The following is a 23348-nucleotide window of genomic DNA, read 5'->3' on the forward strand; positions in this document are numbered from 1 at the left end:
CTCCTCCCAGGGTGGCCACCGGGCACTCATGGGATAGTTTTGGCTCTCCGTTCCTGCCTCTTTTTGTGCCCTGGACTCTTCCTTTGTTTGTTCTTATGAGTTTGGCTCTGCATTTCAGGGAAGTTCCATATGCTTCTCTCCAGCAAGTAGCAGAGGGTTGCAGGCTATCGAGGCCACTGTGTTTTGAGAAACCTGCCTGATCACCATCAGTGTCTCCTGACGGGGCTAGTTTAAAGTCTGCTAGCTTCCGGGTCGCCTTGGGAACATGTAATTAATACAGTGAATATTCCCTAGTTTTCCCCTAGAACGATCAAATCAGACTTGCAGAAATTTAGCTGGGAAACTTAACGTTTTAACCAAAGCACCGGGGTGAAACTGATGCCCATACACTTGTGAGAACCCTTGCCTGTTGGGCAGCTTGGGTTCATTGACCCACCCAGCAAACGTGTATGACGCACAGTGTGCCTGCACCACACAGGCGTCACAGGATGCGGAAAGAAAGAAGACGTTTTCTTTCTTCCAAGGACTCATGGTATAGTTCAGGACTTGGCAGCTCTTTTTGCAAAGGGACAGAGAGTAAACATTTTAGGGTTTGTGGGTCATATGGTCTCCCTTTGCAAAGCTACTGTAGACAATATGTATATAAATGAGGTGGCTGTGTCCCCCCCACATTTTATTTACAAAAGAAGGTGTGATTTGCTGAGCTATGGTAGGAGTTAAAAGAGGAACAAGCCAGGGCACCTGGCTGGCTCAGGAGAGCAGGTGACTCTTTTTTTTTCTTTATTTTTGAGAGAGAGAGAGAGAGAGCAAGACAACAGCATGAGTGCGGGAGGCGCAGGGAGAGAGGGAGACAGAATCTGAAGCAGGCTCCAGGCTCTGAGCTGTCAGCACAGAGCCCGACGCAGAGCTCGAACTCACAACTGCAAGATCATGACCTGAGCCGAAGTGGGATGCTTAACTGACAGAGCCACCCAGGCCCCTGAGCATGTGACTCTTGATCTCCAGGTGATAAATTCCAGCCCCATGTTTGGGTGGAGATTTTACTTAAAAAAAGAAAAGAAAAGACTGGAACATGCCAAACAAAGGAGCATAGTGTAGCAGTTGCTATCCCAGAGGTGTGCAAGAGATGTGATGGGGCCAGGAGAGGAATCCTGGGGGGGGAGGGGGGAAGGGTGGGCCCGGGGACTTCCCAGATGAGCTAACACTGGAGGGGAGAAGGGGGGGGGGTGGTTTGGGGGGCCGCAGGGGGTCAGGCTGTAGGTGATCATTGGACAGTTAGGTTGTTTGCATTCTGTACGATTGTAAATAGTGCTGCGAGGACCATCTTTGACGTTGTCCAGTGTTTGATTCTTTCTTAGAATAAAGACACTGTGTAACTTTGGTAGCACACTCTCAGGATGCCTGGGGAAAAGGAAGTGCAACTTCCACACCCTCCAGGGATGGGCACGGGGCACATCTCCCACCCCACTCCTCGGTTGACGGGTTGCTAACTTCTAAAAGCACCAACAATATCAATTCCGATGAAGGCTTAGTCTGGCCTTTAATCGCAAAATTAAAAACCTAGCTGAAAATCTTGCTTGATTTATCATTTTTCGGAGACACGCCCCAGTTCTTTTGTTTTTTGTAATTGACATGTAATTTATATGTGACATTGTGTCGGGTGAAGGTATACAATGTTTGATTTGATACACTTATGTGTTGCACTTCGACTGCGGCAGCAGCCTAGTTAAGAGGACGCTTCTGGTTTGTTTCTTGGGTTTCGGCAAGATAGACTGTGTTTCGGGGAGCTTGAAGGGTCTCCCTGGGAGTGGCCGGACTTCTGGGGTCCCACACAGGAGGAGGGTTGACGCCCTATCTCGGCTGTGAACAGCGCAATCTGCCCAGCCCACTCGGCTGGGAGATCAGCTTTTTACACCGTGGCTAAACGCACACCCACATCAGTAGAAAGGAGGCCCAGGGAGCCTGTTTGATCTCAGTGGAAAAGCTGGCCCAGGCTGGCATTTTGACATTGGAAACAGGTGAATACAATACCCATCTGTTGGCCAAAAGGGATTTTTTTTTCCTTTAAGGGAATCGAAGGTATTTTGCCCGCGGTGGAGTTTCTCTCTAAGAGGCCCCTTCCAACCAGAGGATCGTCCACAAAGTTTAATTCAAGAAAGAGGGGGAAGGAAGGCGGGCTCATGCCAGAAGTCAGATCTTCCTCTGCGGACCGACCTTTTAGTCAGAGAAGGCCGGGAGGCCAGCCAGCGAGAGCCAGCACGGCCCTTCGGAGTCAGCTCCGGGCTTTTGCAGACATGATTCATCTGTCCCTCACACAGCCCCCCCGAGGGAGGGGTGGTTTACTTCCTCGTTGACAAACGAAGCAAAGAGACCACACCTCATATGACTGTCCAGGATCACACAGCCAGCTGGTGCAGGGCTGGGATGTGAACTGGCGTTTCCCGACTCAAATTCAGCTCTTTTCTCGTGTCGAATGGTGTCGTCAAATTCCTATGTTGAAGTCCTAAACCCTCAGCACCTCAGACTGTGCCCTCACTTGGAAATAGATAGAATTGCAGATAGAATTAGTTAAGAAGAAGTCAGACCGGAGTAGGGTGGGACCCTAATCCAACATGACTGAGTGTCCTTGTCCTTATTTAAAAAAAAAATCCAGGGGCGCTTGGGTGGTGAAACAGGGTGCTGTTGAAAAAACCACCAGACGCCGAACAGAAGCGAGGCAAGATTTTATTCACGGCCGGGCCAAACCTGATCTCCTGATCTTAAGGAGGAAGGTGCAGAGAATGGCCCTAAACAAAGGCAGCAGTGGGCTTCTATGGATTTTAGCAAGTCAGAATATGTCATTATTTGGTTAACCTATTACAATTTACAGCATTTCATGGTAGCCAATTATACTGACACATAGACATTAGTTTTGGCGGGAACCTATCAATTTAAAGGTCTTTGTCCTAAGAGGGTTTAAAATGACCACTCATAGTTAGACACCTAAGATGCCGCGGGGCAGCGAGTACGTGACTTTTTACATGTTGGTCTTGCCTAGGCCAGATCTTGGTAGAAGGGGTGGGGGGGCGTTTTGCATCCTAAGGTTATCTATTTAGCAAGCAGGCGAGGGTCGCGGAAGCGAGAAAAGGCGGTTAGTAATTTCCGATAGCCCTAATAGGGAACTACATCAGCCTTTTATCTCAATTATTCATGAAAGGTGAGTTTAAGCTGAACTTACATACAATAAGCTTTCTGATATCTTATAAGTTGACCTATTACAGGTGGCTCAGTCTGTTAAGCGTCTGACTTCGGCTCAGGTCATGATCTCACGGCTCGTGAGTTCAAGCCCCACTCGGGATCTGTGCGGACAGCTCGGAGCCTGGAGCCTGCTTCGGAGTCTGTGTCTCCCTCTCTCTCTGCCCCTTCCCCATTTGCCCTCTCTCTCAAATTAACATAAATTTTTTTTAATTTTTATTTTATTTTTAATTTTTTTAATGTCTTTATTTTTGAGAGAGAGAGAGACAGAGCACAAGCAGGGGAGGAACAGAGAGAGAGGGAGACACAGAATCCGAAGCAGGCTCCAGGCTCTGAGCTGTCAGCACAGAGCCCGACGCGGGGCTTGAACCCACAAACCGCGAGATCATAACCTGAGTGGAAGTCCTATGCTTAAGGGACTGAGCCACCCACGTGCCCCTAAAAAAATTTTTTTTAAGTCCATATGGAGAGTCAGGGACACATACAGAAGGAAGATGATGGGAAGGCACAGGACATCATCCACAAGCCAAAGGATGCTTGAGGGTTCTGGAAGCTAGAAGAGAGGCATCGAACAGATTTTTTTCCCTCGCAGCCCTCAAAAGGGACCAAACCTTGCAATACCTTGATCTTGGACTTCCAGCCCCCAGAACTCCAGGGGATAGGTTTCTGTCGTTTAAGCGCCTGGTCTGTGGTACTTTATTCCCGTAGCCTAGGAAACGAACACAGCGCTCACTGTAATTAAGGAAACTGTAGTTCTTGAGGACCCACTCTGTGTGGCAGCACAACTTGCCATGGACTTGTGTTTTGTTCTCCCCGTATTTTTTTTTTTTCTCCCTGTGCTCAGTACGTAGGGCAGAGACGCTAGCTGTTTTCCTTCCTTTTCAGAACAGAAGCCTCCTCCCTCGTTTGCATCGCCAGAGACTACATTTCCCAGCCTCCCTTGCACGTAGGCGTGGCCATGGGAAGCACGTTCTCACGGGGGGGGGGCGGGGGACGTGCGTGGGCACCGCCCTAAGAGGAAATTGCTTGTCTTCCTGTTTCCCTAGTGCGCCTCCTTGGAGGCAGCAACGTGGCCGCGGGCAGCCGTGGGTCGTGTGGGTCTGGCACAGCACGGTGGCAGGAAGCTTGGTCCCTGAGTGACTTTGCGGAGCAGAGACCCCGCCCGCCCTGGTCTCCTGCTTTCTTCTGGGTTGTCGTGAGACAGAGAGGGGAGAACTTGCTGCCTTGTTCGATCCACTGCGTCCTAGGAGCTTGGGTTCTAACACATGGGTCTGCGTCCCCTCACACGTGCGTGTGCTTGACTTTCGCTGCCGTTGGAGATGGCCGTGCTTCCGACCTGAGAGCGGAGTTTGCACTCGGACTTCCTGAATAACTGCTTCCTGGAGCAGCTTTCTTGAAGTACAAGGGACACGTGGTAGACTGCACATATTTAAAGCGCACGCCCGTGAAGCCATCACCGCCATCAAGATAATGAACCATCACCTGGCAAAGTTTTGACTCACTGGGTTTTGTTTCCCCAAAGCCCTGACCCCTTGGGGGGTTGGGGGGAGAGGAGAGCAGTTACAGGGAGCCGGGCTTGCAGCAGAGAAAGTGGGGCCTAACTTCAGGAGGCTGGGATTCAGAGGGTCTGGGAATCTGAACTTTGTTTTTATTTTTTTTAATTGTTTTTGATTTTGTAAATTTATTTTTTTTTGAATTCTTTTTTTAATATGTATTTTTAAAAGTTTATTTATTTTGAGAGAGAGAGCGTGCACAAGCAGGGAGGGGCAGAGAGAGAGAGAGAATCCCAAGCAGGCTCCACACTGTCTGCACAGAGCCCAATGCGGATCTTGAACCCATAACCCTGGGATCATGACCTGAGCTGAAATCAAGGGTCGGATGCTCAACCGACTGAGCCACCCAGGAGCCCCCCGGAATCTGAATTCTTAAGAAAGCTCTCGACACCCAATCATGTTGGGGAAGATCTGGTCTTGCCCCTTTTTCTGGGGGATGTAGTGGATCCGGGGCAAACCAGGCTTCCATTCTGCAGCCCAGGCTCTTTCCGCACCTCCATGTGCCCCTCTAAGCAGGGTATTAACTTTATGTTCTACAAAGAAAAGCAGGGGAAGAACTTAGTTATTCTTCTGATTAACAGGGAAGTTGTCCAATTGGCTACGCTTGAATTACATCCCCTGAAGATTAAACTTGGGCTTCTTTGGTTTTCATTTATTTTATTGGACTGTATGGAGATGTTTTGAAAGAGTAAGGCGGGGGCGGGTGGGGGTAGGGTTCCGGGATGGTGGCCATTTTTGCCACATGCAGAAGGCCAACACTGCTTCCAGAAGACTCAAGTGGACACAGGGATTTCTTCACTCGGTGAAAGTGGTTTTTTTGTCCCCCCTTCCAGAGAATATGTGGGTTCATACTTTGTAACAAGTCAACGTCTTTTCTGGTTCCCTGTTTAGAAAACGGGTGCCTTGCTAAACAGCTGTCGCTCATGGCTTCCTTCCTGGACGGCAGTGTGATCGATCGTCTGAGATATAAATCTTGGAGGATTGTCCCAAGACCACAGACACTTATGTTCTCTGCTCTTGACATGTTGTGATTCTCAGTCAATAACCGACAGCCAGAGCATGGTGTTTTGTTCTGATTTGTCACAAAGACTTTTCCAGCCCGTTTTTATTACACTAAAGCGAGGGTCGTTTTATTACACGAAAACTCTCCGCCTCTGAGAGCAGATTTTCCGAGCTGGCTGTCGTGTTAGGGGCGCTCGCTGTGCTTCGTGAGGGTCTTCAGGCCCGGCGGGTGTGTGTCCTGCAGCGGGGCGGTGGATCACAGGTGCCCGCACAGTCATCACTGATGCCTTGGGGAAAACCTTAAGCAGAGACGTGGCAGGGTGCAGGACCGGTGACTGCGCAAGTGGCCAGTGTCGCTCCTAGACCGGGCACCTCATGGAAAGGGCTTCCAGAGACGAACTCTGCCCTGAGGATGCCAACAGACCAAGGGGGGGACAGAGGGCCGGCAGGAGACATGCAGGCACCCAGCAGCCAGGGGAGCCTTGAACTCAGCGTGGCCATCTGCCTTTCCGTCCCTCTTAACAGAGGCAGATTTGCTGTCCTGGCTGGGTCCCCTCTTCCCAGAGGGGAAGGGGATGAGCCACAGGGCCCTTCTGGGTTTGTGTGTCCTCTCTCTGCAATGCTGCCTTGCGACTCTATGTGACTTTCCCCTGACCTTACCTGGCAAGGAATCTGAGGGTCCTGGGTACAGAATATAGGTCGTAGACGGAACGTCTACATTTCTAGTTCAACTGCTGCCTTGCTCCAAGAACAGAGCAGAAGCAAAGAGGATTCAGGGGACTTGCTCCGAATCACCTAGTGAATTTGTGTGGGGCCCGGAGGAGTTTTCAAATTTGTGATATTATCTCCCTAAGGGCCCTTTGCCGGGGCGACCAAAGCCGTCTTCCTCATCCTGGCTTTCACAGGACTAGGATTTCTTTTGTTTCGTTTAGTTTTGTTTTCCCCCAAGTTTGCAAAATGTAAGCTATTTCTCTTCCTTCTCTTATAAAAATGCCCATGCATCCAACTTAAAGGGTGGAATAATTTTCCAGTGCTCGCCGTGGCCATAGGCCCATCAGCCTTCTCTTGCCCGCAGGTCATAACTTCCAAGTCTTTGGCCTGTTTTGTTTTGCAAATTACCTTCTATTATGAAATAATGTGTTTTCCCTTGCTACTTCTTGGTTTTTGCTGGGGAGGGTGACACATCTCTCCCCTCCCCCTTTCTCGCCACTCAGCCCTTGAATTCTGCCATCTTGCCAATGCATGCTTATCTTTAATTTTCTTAGGTGGGTATATGCCTCTCTGTTATTATGATTACATAGATTCTATTCAGACATGTTGGTATTCTGCACACACTTTTTTTTTTTTTTCAACGTTTATTTATTTTTGGGACAGAGAGAGACAGAGCATGAACGGGGGAGGGGCAGAGAGAGAGGGAGACACAGAATCGGAAACAGGCTCCAGGCTCCGAGCCATCAGCCCAGAGCCTGACGCGGGGCTCGAACTCCCGGACCGCGAGATCGTGACCTGGCTGAAGTCGGACGCTTAACCGACTGCGCCACCCAGGCGCCCCACACACTTTTATTCCTAAAGAAGCCTCCTGGAGATTTCTGACTTGAGCCCATGTAGGCTCCATGGGGAGTTATATTCTGGGCTCTTCCTTCACTATCATCCTGGGGCTCCCGTGGCCTCTCTTCTGTGATGGATCCCATTTTCCTATATGCCATATCTTTTTCTTTTTTTTTTTTTTTTTAAATTTTTTTTCAACGTTTTTTATTTTTTTTATTTTTGGGACAGAGAGAGACAGAGCATGAACGCGGGAGGGGCAGAGAGAGAGGGAGACACAGAATCGGAAATAGGCTCCAAGCTCCGAGCCATCAGCCCAGAGCCTGACGCGGGGCTCGAACTCACGGACCGCGAGATCGTGACCTGGCTGAAGTCGGACGCCCAACCGACTGCGCCACCCAGGCGCCCCGCCATATCTTTTTCTTAACTGGTTTATTCCTTTAAAAAAATACACATCCTCTAGTAGCTGTCTGAGAAAAAGTATATTCGAGATAAATTTAAAATTTTTTTTAAAGTTCATTTATGTTGAGATAGGGAGGGAGTGGGGGAAGGGCAGAGACAGAGGGAGAGAGAGAATCCCAAGCGGGCTCCGCAAATACGGTGTGGAGCCCAGTGTGGGGCTTGAAGTCAGGAACTGTGAGATCGTGATCTGAGCCCAAATCAAGAGTCGGGTGCTTAACTGACTGAACCACCCAGGAGCCCCGTGAGATAAATCTTTAAAGATCTTGCATGTCTGAAGATATTCTTATGCTTGCTGGAGAATTGGGGTCAGTGTGGAGTTCTAGGTGAAAGGTTACTTTCCTTCAGAGTTTCCACAGCATCAGGCCACTGCTTTCTACATGTCATGTAGGGTTGTTATGGCGGGACTCTTGGCATCATCATGACTTTTGGTCCTTTGTGCGTGATCTGCTTTTTTTTTCTCTCTGGAAGACTGTATCAGGGTTCCGAAATTTCATAATCATGTGTTGTGTAGAGGGTCCCTTTGGGGCCAGTGTGCTGCACCCTTGGGGACTTCTTCAGTTTGAAAACTCATGCCTTTAGTTTTGGAAAACATTCTTACAGGTTATTTCTTGAAGGTTTCCTCTACTATTTTTTTCCTGTTAATTTTTACTATTAATAAATTGAACTCCTTGGACAGGACTCTGATGTTCTTATCCTTCCTTCCCTTTCAATTCCATTTGTTTCTTTTCCATTTACTTCTGTTTTCTGGAAGACTTTCTCAAATTTATCTTCAAAATCGTTAATTTTTATCATTTCCACTGTTATATTTTTAAATTCCAGGACAACTTCTTCCCCTTTATTTTATGATGATGGTGATTATTTTCGTTCTCTGACTGCACATTTTACATAGCAGGCTGTTCTTGTTTCATGGATGTACTCTTTCTTCCAAAGTGTATTTTCTCAAAGTTATTTTTTCCCCCATTTGTATTTCTGCATTTCATCCATAAGGATTCCTTAGACATTTGGTGATTTCCTCCTTCTGTTTCCCCCTTCTGCCTACAGTGCTGTGATCATTTCTGAGCTGGCCCCCCGAAATTTGGTCTTTGTCATCTTGGTCATTTGGCATAATTCTGTCAAATCATTCTATTTTCCTTTCCTTCCTTCCTTCCTTCCTTCCTTCCTTCCTTCCTTCCTTCCTATCTTTCTTGACAGAGGGAGAGAGAGAGAGAATGAGCAGGGGAGAGAGGCAAACGGAGAGAGAGAGAATCCCAGGTAGGTTCCATACTCAGCCTGACACGGGGTTGGATCCCATAACCCTGGGATCACGACTTGAGCCAAAAGCAAGAGTCAGACGCTCAACTGACTCAGCCACCCAGGAACTCCCAAATCAGTTTTTCTGAAATGTCTATTTAACATGTTATTCCACTGGTGAAAAAGCCTTCAGTGGTTTCCTATTTCCGACTTTATCAGACCTAAACTCTACCATTTAAAAAAAATTTTTTTAACATTTTATTTATTTTTGAGACACAGAGAGAGAGAGAGCATGAATAGGGGAGGGTCAGAGATAGAGGGAGACGCAGAATCCGAAACAGGCTCCAGGCTCTGAGCTGTCAGCACAGAGCCCGACGCGGGGCTCGAACTCACGGACCGCGAGATCATGACCTGAGCCGGAGTCGGATGCTCAACCGACTGAGCCACCCAGGTGCCCCAACTCTACCATTTTTAGCATTCCCAAACCCTGGATCCACCAAAGCTATGTACCACATCTTTTGTCCTTGTAATGTGGACACTCTTGGGTGGTCAGAGTTTGAGTTAGGTAAGAATAATACCAAGAATACTAAGAATAGCACCAAGAATACTAAGAATAGCAGTTAGGTAATAATAATACAAGCAAACAAGGACAATAAGGACTTTACCATTTACAGGCATTACTGACTCTAACATCTCTGTGGTGCCCGCATCATCATGCCCGTCTTACAGGTAAAGAAATGGAGGTTTGAACGGGGGAAGTGAGAAACCCGAGGTAACACAGTGGGGAAGTAGCAAAGTGGGGCTAGATCCATGTCTCAGTGCTCTGTCCACACCACCGTCTACCGATCAAGGCTCCTTCGAGGCCACCGTCTGATAAACGGCACTCCCACATGTGTTGACCATGAGCCCCCATGTCTCTCTGCTAAGTGCCAGCTCCTCTCTGTACATGCAGTGATCTGTGGTACACGCTTTATGTCTCACTCATGGGTGTGCAAGAAGCCTTGGGTATTTTGGTGCCAGGGCCACTGGGAGCTGCTTACTGTCTTTGAGGACAATCAGGCTTGGCCTCCTGCCTTCTTTCCATATAATTTTTAATAAACCAGCAATCTCTCTCCAAGCATTGCAGACCTCTGGCTTGGACCAAGAAACCTGGAATTGTTTAAGAGAACATTAATTTCCTAGGAGCTAGGATTACAGGCTGTCTAGAACTTCTTAATGAACAGCCACACTGCCTTTTTGAAGCGTTTATGTATTTGCCAATGCAGATTTGATGGTTACACAAAGTATTGCAGTTTGTCCTTTCTGGATATTAGAGTCTTCTAGAAGTTGACCAGTGGTGGACCCTGGTGCTTGGTTATTTCCTTGGTGAGACTTCAGGATGGCATTGCTAGTTGTCTATCCCACACATGCTCCCCTGACGTCTCACTCTTTTTTAAAAAATTTTTTTAACGTTTATTCAGTTTTTGAGAGACAGAGAGAGACGGCACAAGGAGGGGCAGAGAGAGAGGGAGACACAGAATGTGAAGCAGGCTCCAGGCTCTGAGCTGTCAGCACAGAGCCCCATGCGGGGCTCGAACCCACGAACCGTGAGATCATGACCTGAGCTGAAGTCAGATGCTTAACCGACTGAGCCACCCGGGTGTCCCCGTCTCGCTCTTATTTTTACGGATTTTTGGTAACTGAAACATTTTAAGACTCAATCACATCACTGTATCTTTGTTGAAGATAAAAACCCAGGGTCAGAGCTGACGCTTAGTTGGCTGAATGATGCCGGACAGAACCCAGCACCTCTGGACCTCAGCTTTGCGATGGGGTTAGATGAGTGAATCTCAGACTGGCTCTGACATTCTGAAAACGAAGCATCTTCGCTTCTAACTTCACACTTCCCGTGGAATCAGAGCTTTGAGATGACAGTGAGTTTCCCTTGATGTTACCCTGAGACCCTATCTTGACTGGTGATGAGGACCTCACTGGGGTACTTGCACCGGTACCTTCTCCAGGGAGAAAAGGTGGGGAGTGCTTTGCAAGAGAGACTGTCTTTTTGATTTTTACCTCCTTCTGATTTTAAGCACAGGGGTGCTGCTAAGCTGCTTTTTCCCCCCTGTGCAAATAATTTTGTGAGAAAATACAACCAGTGCAATTATACTGAACTTTCATAAGATGAAATGTTAATAAAATGGATGTTTGACCAATAAAATACTTGATGCCAAATTAAACGGGCCTGAAGGGAATTACACTTTGGAGCAAACTCCATGGGAAACAGGATGAAAAGGAAAGTACTATTTTTGAGCAGCTATACGAATTTCCCCAGAAACACAAATATATAAGTTGCAGCATCTTTGGCTTGTCAGAGGGAAGGAGGCATGGTGGCCAAAGACGGGGATGCTAACGGCAGGTTTCTTGAGTTCAAGCCCCAACTTTGCTAGTTCTTGTCCACCAGCCTTGGGAGACTTACCGGACCCCACGTGCCCCAGGTTGCTGGCTTGGGACAGCTTGGGACAGCTTCTCCCAATGCTTGGGAGAAACATTCCCGTTAATTAGGCATCTGGTGAGCCAACGACCACTTTTTCCTAGGGTAGGTGGGAGAGCAAATTAGGGTAACAACTGTGAAAAAAAATTACCGTCTGGCCTGTTGTCCCTGCCGCCCAGGTCTGTTTCCTTCCTGCTGTGCCTGGATTCCCCCATCTGAGTCTCTGCCGGGACGCTGTGGCCAGGCCACCAGCCACCAGACCCTTCGTGGCCCTTCCCGCCTACTCTCTTCGGCCCCATCGGCTCCTTTGAAGCCAAAGGTCAGAACGTAGCAAACAACCCGGGCTTCCGAGTATGAAGTGTGTCCCTGCTTCCCATTTGGAAAACCTCTCCCTCCCTGGAGACGTGCGCTTGTCTTTTTCACGCGAGTGACCAAGGGTCACCTCCTTCGAGAGCCTCTTCTGCCTCCTTCACGATGTCACTCCCTTGTCCCCCCCGCCTTCCATCATCTTGTAAAACCTCTATTTTGGCACACAAGAAATGAGGCACTTCTCTTACAGCAGTCACAGCCACGTGAAATCATGAATTGTGAAAAACCAAGTCTGTCTTTCCTCCTAGAGACCTTCTTGAAGATGGGAACCAGGCTGCATTCTCCTCTGAACACCTGTCCCGTGGCACAGGCCTGGCTCCCCAAAGGCCTTCACCCGCTTGCTTAGGGCAAGTTCAAAGTAACCAACAGAGACATGTTTCCTTGACAACCGAGACTCTTATATTTTCTGTTTTATTTGGTTTCCAATGTTTTCTTTGAAAATACTTTTTAAAACATTTTTTTTTTACTGAAACAGACATACAGAAAGTACACGTATTGTAAGTATACAGACCAAAACTAGACACATCTGTGAAACCAGTGCCCAGACCCTTCTCACACTCCTTCCAGTCATTCCTTATCTGTCCCACCTCTGCCCGCCCGGAACCACTATTCTGACTTTTGATTGGGATTAATTTTACCTGTAATTTTGATATAAATGGAACCATACAGTATACAGTCCTTTTGGTCTGGCTTCTTCCGTCCAATAGCATGCTGTGAGCGCTCTGAGTTTTTCACAGTAGGTACAAAAGGCACAGGACGTGGCTTGAAATTGTGCTCATCCCTAGCCTTTTTCTCACACATCGCTGGATTCTGGCAGAGAGTCATTGAACGAGTATGAGACAAAGTCATTTGCTGGAGGTGTCACAGGTCCTCAGTGACAATATTTGGGTCAGAAACCAAGTTTCTCCTTTGTTGAGGCAAACACGCATATCGACAAATTCAAGGATAAATCCTAAGATAACGGAAATAGATTATATAACTTTCAACCACATGAAAGGGACCAAAGAAGTAATAATTATTTTGTAAAAGCCACCAATAATCTAATAAAAGTCCAGAGAGGAGAAAAAAAGAAAGAAAATCGAAACCAAAAAAAAAAAAAAAAAGTTACAAATAATGACAGTAGGAATAAGTCCAGGTAGAGCGGCAATTACAAGAAACAAACAAAACAAGGGTTAAATTGTATTAAATTTCAGGGATTCTCAGATAAGACTTGCATACCATTTACCAGAAATAAACCTAAAACATAATAACACAGAGAGGTAAAAAGTAAAGGAATAGGAAAAGCTACCGTAGGCAGAAATTCTCTTCTTCTCATACCCCACATCCAACACAGCAGCAAATCCTAACTGCATTCTGACCCAAACATTTCTCATCTCCTCTGCTGCTAACACCCTTGTCCGAGCCACTCTCGTCTGCCTTGGCATCCCAACTCATCTTTTGACTGCCGAAGCATCCCAACTCATCTTTTGACTGTTGCCCCTCTGGTTTAATTCTTCACGTAGTAGCCAGAGTGATTCTTTTCAGACGTGTTCAAATTATGTCACTGGTCAAGACCCTTTGGCACTTTCCTATGACACTCAAAGTAAAAATCCCCTGTGTTGCCATGGTTTTTAAGCTTCACCTATCCTGGCCCCTCCATTTCCCTTCTGAAATCATCTCCTGTGAGTTCCCATTTGATAATGCCTTTCAGACTGAGGCTAGACTCGAGACGAGGCTGAAGGAGGAGCAGGAATACAGGGAAAAAATTGGGGACAAACCGGTACCCACCAGAAGCGCAAAGTAACACCCGAGATATCTGAACCTGGTGATGTGTGGAAGATAACCACAGAAACAAATCCCAAACCTGGTTCAAAACCAGGCGACACTGAATCAACGCTGACAGTTACAGGCTGGTGGGAAAGGTGTACCTATCTGTAGCCATAAATACTATTTGCTTCAGTCTGAATTCTTTTTTTTAATCACAGAATTTTTTTTTTAATTAACAAAGACCAGTAATTCCACAAACCGACAATGCCTCGGTGGCACACAAGTACTGTAGGCTGTATGTTCTTGATGAATCTATATATAACAAATCCTCATTAGATGTGATTCCAAAACGTATGTCTACATTGGCTTGGCATGATTAATAATGTAAAGTAAAATAGAAACATCAGAGCAACTTAAACATTGGTTTAATTTCTGTGTGTCAATTCAAGGTCAGTGACGAGAGAGCCCCCCCCCCCCCAAAAAAAAACTGAAGTCACAAAGTCTTTAGGAAGCAGCCACATCCCTATGAGCATTTGAAACCCGAGGGCTAAAAATCCATTCTTTTTTTTTTTTTTTATTTAAAAAAAAAAATTTTTTTTTTCAACGTTTATTTATTTTTGGGACAGAGAGAGACAGAGCACGAACGGGGGAGGGGCAGAGAGAGAGGGAGACACAGAATCGGAAGCAGGATCCAGGCTCTGAGCCATCAGCCCAGAGCCCGACGCAGGGCTCGAACTCACAGACCGCGAGATCGTGACCTGGCTGAAGTCGGACGCTTAACCGACTGCGCCACCCAGGCGCCCCTAAAAATCCATTCTTGATGAACACCATGAAGCAAAGGATGTGTAACATCCACCACATATCTGTTTCAAAAATGGCATGTTTCCAAAATTATCCAGCTCTTTCCATGTAAACATCACAGTTTGAATAACTACAGAGAAGCCATCAGAATGAGTCCCACAATACACTAACCCTCACGAGGCACCCCTGAGCTCTGTCTTAAAGCATCACATCAATCCTGGGGCTTAAAGAACATCTTCTTTGCTTTAACTGCTGGCTCGGTCTCTTTTTTTTGGCAAACTTTTTTCCAAATGTCCCCACCAAGGTCTCGTATCTTCTAGCCATTTCTTCGTCTGATACATCGAGCTCCACTGTGTCACCTCCAACTTCTTCTGTTTTGTTCTTAGCGTTCATCTGAAGCATTCATTTTCTTTCTCTTTAAGCTCTGGCAAATCCAAATACCAGTGGTCTTCGCTAAGGATTTTCTTTTCTACCTCTTCTAGCTGTTTCTTGGTCTCTGAGTCCACTCCCCTTTGCATAAACTTCACGTGCAGCAGGTTCTCGGGCAACTTTGTCTTGCGCTCCACCACCATATTGGCTCTTGTTCTGGGCCAAGGTTGGCCACCCACTTCAATCTAAATTCTATACATGATGTCTGGCACTCAACTTCTAAAAATGAGACACATAAAAAAGTAAAGAGAAAAAAAAAAGCGCTGCCAAGAGAAGATGCAATCAATGTAATCAGACTAAAAGAGGACCCATGATTTGTAACCATCAGAAAGAAAATTCAAAATAACGATGACTAATATGTTAAAGGTATTAGTGGAGGTGGACAGTGTGCATGGACAAATGCGACATTTCAGCAGGGAGATTGACACCATACAAATCAAAAGGAAATATGGGGTGCCTGGTTTGTTCAGTCGGTTAAGCGTCCGACTTTGGCCCAGGTCATGAGCTCATGGTCTGTGGGCTCGAGCCCCGCGTCAGGCTCTGTGCTGACAGCTCGGAGCCTGGAGCCAACTTCGGATTCTGTGTCTCCCTCTCTTTCACTGCCCATCCCCTGCTTACACTCTGTCTCTGTCTCTCAAAAATAAATAAACATTAAAAAAAAGAATCAAAAGGAAATGTTAGAAATAAAAAAATATATATTAGTAAGATAGATGAAGAACACTTCCTTAGAGGTTCATCAGGAGACTCAACACAGATGGAGAAAGAATCCGGCAACATGAATATAGGCCAATGGGAATTACCTGGACTGAAACACGATGGGGAAGAAATGAGCAGAGAAACCGGAACAGAGGGTACAAGAGCTGGGGAACAATATCCAGTGCATGTAATTGGAACTCTAGAAGGAGACAAGACACAGACCAGGGCAAAAGGATATTTGAAGAGATAAAGGCTGATAATTTCCAAAAGGAATAAACAACAGGCCAGAAAGCCAAGAAGCCCAGCGCCCTCCAGGCAGAAGAAATACTAAGGATAAGCCACCTGGGCACACCATATTCAACCTGCTGAAAACTAAGGAAAGAAGGCATCCAGAGAAAAAGTCCCATGACATACGAGGGAACAAAGGTAAGAATGTCAGCAGACGTCTTGTCAGAAACTATGCGAGCCAGAAGACCATTAAATGACATCTTGAAAATGATGAAAGAAAAAAAAGAATGTGTTAACCCAGAGAACAGTGGTCCAGAAATGAAGGACAGATAGACTTAAAACAAATGAAAACTGAGAAAATGAAATAATGCATTGCAAGCAAATGACTGCCAACTTTGAACTCTGTAGCTGGCAAAAATCTCCTTAAAAAGTGAACAAAAAACTGGAAACAGCCCAAGTCCACCCCACCTGTGAAGAGATAAACACGATGTAATGTGTCCACACAGTGGAATGCTAATTCTGCAATAAGAAGAGATGAATCTCCCCCAAAAATCAAACTATCCCAGCCACAAGAGACTACGTACTATGTGATTCCATTCACAGGAAATTCTACAAAATGGAAAATTATAGTGACAGAGCAGATTAGTAGTTTCTTCAGGCTGAGGATCTGGGAGGAGACTGACCATATTGGGGTAAGGGAGGACTTTTAGGGGACAGTAAACGTGTCCTTAAACTTGATTGTGGTGGTTATTGCATGACTACACACAGCGATAAAAGATTATTGAACTATACTTACAAAGCAAGTTAATTTTACTGTATGCAAGTTTATATTTCAAAGCTCTAAAAAGATAAATTGTTCTCAAGTCAAAATTGAATGGATGATTCAATCAAAGTGAAATAGTACAATAAGCCTTGGGGTCTTGAACGTTTTATGAAAATAATCGAATCATTAATCATATTTGGGGCGCCTGGGTGGGGCAGTCGGTTAAGGGTCCGACTTCAGCCAGGTCACGATCTCGCGGTCTGTGAGTTCGAGCCCCGCGTCGGGCTCTGGGCTGATGGCTCAGAGCCTGGAGCCTGTTTCCGATTCTGTGTCTCCCTCTCTCTCTGCCCCTCGCCCGTTCATGCTCTGTCTCTCTCTGTCCCAAAAATAAATAAACGTTGAAAAAAAAATTTAAAAAAAAATCATATTTGAATGATCAAAACTAAGCTTGATAATTTGGGGGAAAATATGAATACAGAATAAAAACATTTCTAGGCCAAAAAAAATACTATGAGGAGTAATGATGAGCACAACTGCACCAAAGGAAATTTTAAAAGGAATTTCTCAGGGGTTCCCGGGTGATTCAGTTGGCTAAGCATCTGATCTCATGGTTCATGGGATTGAGCCCCATGTCTGGCTCTGCACTGACCAACCAGAGTCTGCTTATGATTCTCTCTCTGCCGCTCTGTCTCTGCCCCTCTCCCACATGCGTGAGCGCTCTCTCTCTCTCTCTCAAAATAAATAAAAAGAAACTTTAAAATAAAGAAAGAAATAAGAGGAATTCTTCAGGCAGAAAAAACATGGTCCCAGATGGGAGCTGAAATTCAAGAAGGAATAGAGAGCAGTAGATAGGGCAAGTAGGTGAATAAGTGTAAATGAATATCGACTGAATGCATAATTGCAATGTTTCACAGTATTCAGAACGTATGCAGAATTAAAATGTGACAATGGCACAAAAAGTGGGGGGGGTATTAATGGAGTAAAAAATGTGTTCTGAGTCCCTTTTATTGTCCAGGAAATGGTAAAAATACAAATGTATAGTAGACACTCATGAGTCCAAGATGCATATGGTAATGTCTAGAACAAACACGAAAAATACAGTGAGAGAATGGGTGAAAAACATGCATAGAGAAGGAGCTGGAATAATAAGATATTTGATTAATGAAAAGGAAGGCAAGAAAGAGAAGAAAAAGTATGAGGAACAGTTGGAGTGAAAACAAAACAAACAGTAAGATGTTTGATTTAAACCATATCAGTAATGGCATTAAATGCGAATGAGCTAAAAATTCCAGTTAATAGAATAGATCATCAGACATGAGAAAATAAATAGTACTCAGTGATGTGCAGCTTAAAAGAGGCACACATTAAATGAGAAGCCAGAAAGAAAAGTTGAAAGTGAGAGAATGGTAAGGATTTACGATGCAGCACTAACCAAAAGAAAGTGAGTACGATTACTATATTAGTATCAAATGATATCAAAGTCAACTCTAAGGCAAGAAGGATTATTACAGATAAAGACAGATGTTTCCTGAAAGGGTAAATTTATTAGTAATATACAGCTATTCTAAATTTACATGCATGTTCAATAGCATAACTTCAAAGTGTGGAAAGCAAATGTTGGAAGAACTTAAAGGGGAAACAAAGACATTTACGGTCACGGTGGAAGTTTCTTGAACTTCTTTCGATAATTGATAGAATACACAGATAAAAGTTCAGTGAGAAGGTAGAAAAGTTGAGTAACAGAATTGCAACCTAATTGGCGAACACGATGCCATACCCCCAAATGCAAAATACACATACTTTCCAAGTGTGCCTGGGAAATTTACCGGAGTTGATTGCATGCTGGGCCATAAGACAGTTTTGACAAATTTCAAAAGCCTAAACACCAAAGTATGTTATCTGACCTGGGTAGAATTCACCTAGAATATAATAACAGAAAGGTCAATGGAAAATCCACAACTTGGGCACCTGGGTGGCTCAGTCATTAAGCATCTGACTTCGGCTCAGGTCATGATCTCACAGTGAGTTCAAGTCCTGCTTCGGGGAAGCTCCAGCCCTACTTTGGGTAAACACGTAAACCCTGGGTGAGCCCTGCTTCTCTCTCTCTCTCTCTGTCTCTCTTCCCCCCCTCTCTCTTTCTCTCTGTCCCTCACTCACTTGTGCCCTCTCTCTCTAGAAAAAAAGAAAGAAAGAAAAAGAAAACCCACAACTTTCAAGGAATTATGTCATAGAGTTTGAAATGTCAAAAACAACTTTAATGAAATTTAGAAAATCCAAACAGCACAAACAAACATCACCATGCAAGATGCAGCTAAAGATCTACTTTGAGGGACATTTTTAGCCTTAAATGAATACACAGTAAAACCTTGGTTTGCGAGCATCATTCATTCTGGAAACATGCTTGTACTCCAAAGCACTTGTATACGAAAGCAAATTTCCCCATAAGAAATGATGAAAACCCTGATGATTCGTTCCACAGCTCAAAAATATTCATATAAAAATGATTATCATACTGGAATATAATACAAAATAATAAAGAAAGTACAAAATATAAATAACAATTAACAAACTAACCTACACTTGCTTGAAAACCTTCGTGGCTGGTGCGAGGGAGACAAGAGAGAGGAGGGTTACTGTGTAGGACGACTTTCAGCATCACTAACGGAATCACTGCTGTCTATTAGCTCAATGGAATCTTTTTCTGCATGGGGGCCCTTGTTTACGCTCTCGCGGATGTTGACTACAGTATTAATAAACTCTTGTCATGCACTGTATTTAATGTAACCGGCAATAAGGCAGCAGAGGAAGGGGTCTCTATCTGCATTACTCGTGATGTAAGGGTTTGCTGTATTAGCGAAGAAGCAAGGGGGAAACTCTAAGCACATTAGATTCTGTGCCGTCCGGAGTCTCCCTCAGCACTGAAGCACCCAGTGCCTCCGTTGGGGGGGATGTCGGCAGCGATTCAATGGGCTGTCCTTTGGGAAACTGCCGTTGACGGACAAAAACCCCCTTGCCCAGGACACATCCTCTCCTTGGGGACAGTCCACTCCCAATAGCTGGTTGATGGGGCGAGGAAAGGCTTGGCTCTCTGTCTTTATTGTGCCCGTTGGATTTTAATCCACAGGGCTGACTGAGTGTTCCCACAGCGAGGTCAATGCCACTGAAGGAAAACTTTTGTGGCATTTCTGGAGAGAAGAGGGCATGCCAGGCCACTCGGGGCCTCATGGAGAGGCACCCGTGTTGGTCAGGAAGCAGACGCAGAGGTGAGAGACACAGCTTGGCCAGACCCTTTACTAGGGTTTCTGCAGGAAAGGCAGGTGGGCAGGAACGCTTCGGGATAGTACATGAGAATTGGCTAGTTTGAATCATTCCAGGGGGTCTGGGACACAAGGAGGGTTGTCCCTGGTTGTCTGGCACCTGGCCCCGGGTGACTTAGGGCAGGGGGCATATTGGCTCGGTGGGTGAAGGTTGGATAAGAAAGTGGTTCCGAGTATAAGATCACAGGGAGAGGTAAACCGTTTTGGCCGTTTGGCCCTGTAATTAACGAGTGTCAAATAGACAAATACAGAATCTAAAACCACAGAAGCGTCCCTGTGCCTGAGTCCTTTGGGAGGGGCAGAGGCCTTTTTGGGGGTAACTAGAGTTCAGCTTGCCCTCTGCCCAGCGCTGCCTTTCTCGTTCTCTCTCTGTTGCTCATTCTGTGGACCCTTCCCGACACCCGTACCCAAGTCCCCGTCCTCGAGTTTATTTGGAAGAAACCTGCCTTACGACAAATAAGCTAGAAAAAGAACAACAACAACGACAACAACAAAGCCCAAATCATGTAAAATGGAGGAAATAATACAAGAATAAAAATTGCTACAAAAAATAGAAAATACGTGTGCAATAGAACAGAATCAATACACTCAAAGTTTGTGATTTGAGTAAGCTGATGAAATCGATCACTGTCTTGTAAGGCCAATTAGGAAAAAGAGAAAAAGCACAAATTATTACTCTCTGGAATATCTGCAAATCCTGTAAGAAAGAAAAATGTGATACAAGAACACTTTGAGAAAGGAGCATCAAATATGCCAGAGTATTAATATTTGTTACATTGGGCTTGTGGGCACATGAAGGGTTATTATATCAATCTGTGTATTTGGTTCTATATTTGAAGGATCCAGAGCCGTACAACAAATAAATATTTATTTAAAAAACTTGGTTTTCTGACACATAGTCCAGATTTTCCTCTGCTATTAATAATACTACTCATTTCCTTCTTGTTGTAATTATTGAAAAAACAGACGTATTGAGCTCTGTTATGAGCTGGGTGTTGCTGCGTGAAGTTTCCTTTTTTTTTTTTTTTTTTTGTTTAAATGTTTATTTTTGAGAGAGAGAAGGAGAGAGAGAGACAGAGTACGAGCAGGGGAGGGGCAGAGAGAGAGGGAGACACAGAATCTGAAACAGGCTCCAGCCTCCAAGCTGTCAGCACAGAGCCCAACACGGGGCTCGAACTCACGAACCGCGAGATCATGACCTGAGCCCAAGTCGGACGCTTAACTGATTGAGCCCCCCAGGCGCCCCCTGCGTGAACTTTCCATGTTATTTCATGGAATACTCGTGGCCGACCAATGAGATAGCACCTGTCCCCTCTGTTGGACAACAGACCCTGAGAAGGCAGCTGTCGGAAGTGATGAAGCCATAGCATGTGTAGGGCTGAGATTTGAACCCATGGCGCTGATGTCTGAACCCCAAGTGTTTGGTGGAGAAGATTCATAATCCAGCCAGTAAGTAGTCACCATGCCACAGGGATACGAAATGAATAAGGCCGATGTCGCCCTCGTCTCAGGGACAGCCGATTGACGAGGAGCTCCAAGAGGAGGATGTGCCGAAGCCCCAACTCTGAGCGAAGCATAGGTCTGCTGCTTCATGGTTCTGCTTGGTGGAGGGACAGGGCGCTAGGCTTTCTGTTCGCTGGGGTTTGGATCCGTGTCCTGTGGCTCCTGTAACAAATTACGACACACGGGTGACTTAAAACGACAAAAACGTATCCTCTCCCGGTTCTGGAGGCCACAAGCCCAAAATCCAGGGGTAGGAGGCTGCGGGGAGAATCTGGTCCTCGCCCCCTCCAGCTCCTGCCGGCTGCGGGCAGCCTTGGCGTGGTGGGGCTTCGCTCGTGTTCACCTCCTCCTCTCCTTGCGTGAGCTTGTCAGATCTCCCTCTGCCTTGCTCTTTTTTTTTTTTTTAAAAATTAATGTATTCATCTTGAGAGAGAAAGAGAGAGAGTGAGCAGGGGAGGGGCAGAGGGAGAATCCCAAGCAGGCTCCGCACTGTCAGAGCAGAGCCCAATACAGGGCTCGAACTCACAGACCTTGAGATCATGACTTGAGCCGTAATCCAGAGTCCGATGCTTAACCGGCCGAGCCACCCAGGCGCCCCCGCCTGGCTTTTATTAAGGACGCTTGTCATTGGACTTCAGGTCCATCCGGATAATCTCCTGTGAGTGTCTCCTCTCAAAGTCCCTCGCTCAATCACATCTTGTGTCATATAAAATAATATTCACTGTTTTACTATGGAAGGGAACATTCACAGGTTCCAGGGATTAGGATGTGGACATATTTTGGGGGGAGGGCACCATCCAGACCACCAGAGCCTTCACAGCCTGTTGGACTGTGGCCGAGCCCAGCCTGACGCTGCTTAGCAAAGCTGCTGGGACGGAGATGACGTCGCCTGACGTCAGAAGGGAATCTGGAGAGTAGAACAGCTACACCTTCATAGGCTGACATTCTGCAGTTGGAGGCTTTCGCAGACCACTAAAACAGTTGATCTGTGGCAATCTGTCGAGGTCCTCAGATTCAAAGAAGATCGCCAGGCATGTATCATTTCCCCCCCAAACAACACAATTATTGCAAGATGATGCAGTTGAAATGTTCTAAATGGAATCCCATGCTCGAATGCAAAAACCAGACACAGTATAAAATCCCAGGGGCGCCTGGGTGGCTCAGCCGGTTGAGCATCTGACTTGAGCTCAGGTCATGATCTCGTGGTTCGCGAGTTTGAGCCCCGCGTCGGGCTCTGTGCCGGCAGCTGGGAGCCTGGAGCCTGCTTCGGATTCTGTGTCTCCCTCTCTCTCTCTGCCCGTCCCCTGCTCACGGTCTGTCTCTGTCGCTCGCTCTCAAAAATAAATAAAACCATTAAAAAAAAAATCCTTTCGTTCCATTGATAAAATGCACTGGGGCGTGTGGACTTTGAGTCAGGCCTGAAATTGAGTCCGGGTTTTGCTCCCTTTTCGTGTGGGACCACAGACAAGTCTCGGGCCTTCCTGAGCCTGGGTTTCCTCATCTGTAAAATGGGCCACTTTGGTTTGCGGGGCTATGGTGAGGCCTCCAGCCTGACGCCTGGGCCACGGGAGGGCTTCACAAAATACTCGGTTCTTTTCCTGCCTTCGTAGCCACTCACGGACCGACACGGAAAGAGACCGTCCGGATGTTCACGACCTGGAAGAAAGAAGCAACCTCATGTTCCACAAGCGCCAACATCCCCGCAATGGAGCTTTTTAACTGTTTTCTAACGGTCGCAACTAACAAGAGAACTGGCAGGGTCCCTCAGGCATCACAGGGGATTTACTGGGATTCTATTTCATGGAAATGATGGCAGGAGGTGTTTTCACGGAAACAAGCGGAGAATCACCTGTTCGCAGAACAGTATCAGCAAAGGGGCTCCCGGGCGGCTCAGTCGGTTAAGCGTCCAATTTGGGCTCAGGTCACGATCTCTCGGTTTGTGGGTTCGAGCCCCGCATCAGGCTCTGTGGTGACAGCTCAGAGCCTGGAGCCTGCTTCGG

Source organism: Lynx canadensis, chromosome B1 (assembly GCF_007474595.2).
Source record: "Lynx canadensis isolate LIC74 chromosome B1, mLynCan4.pri.v2, whole genome shotgun sequence".
In the NCBI taxonomy this organism is placed as follows: Eukaryota; Metazoa; Chordata; class Mammalia; order Carnivora; family Felidae; genus Lynx; species Lynx canadensis.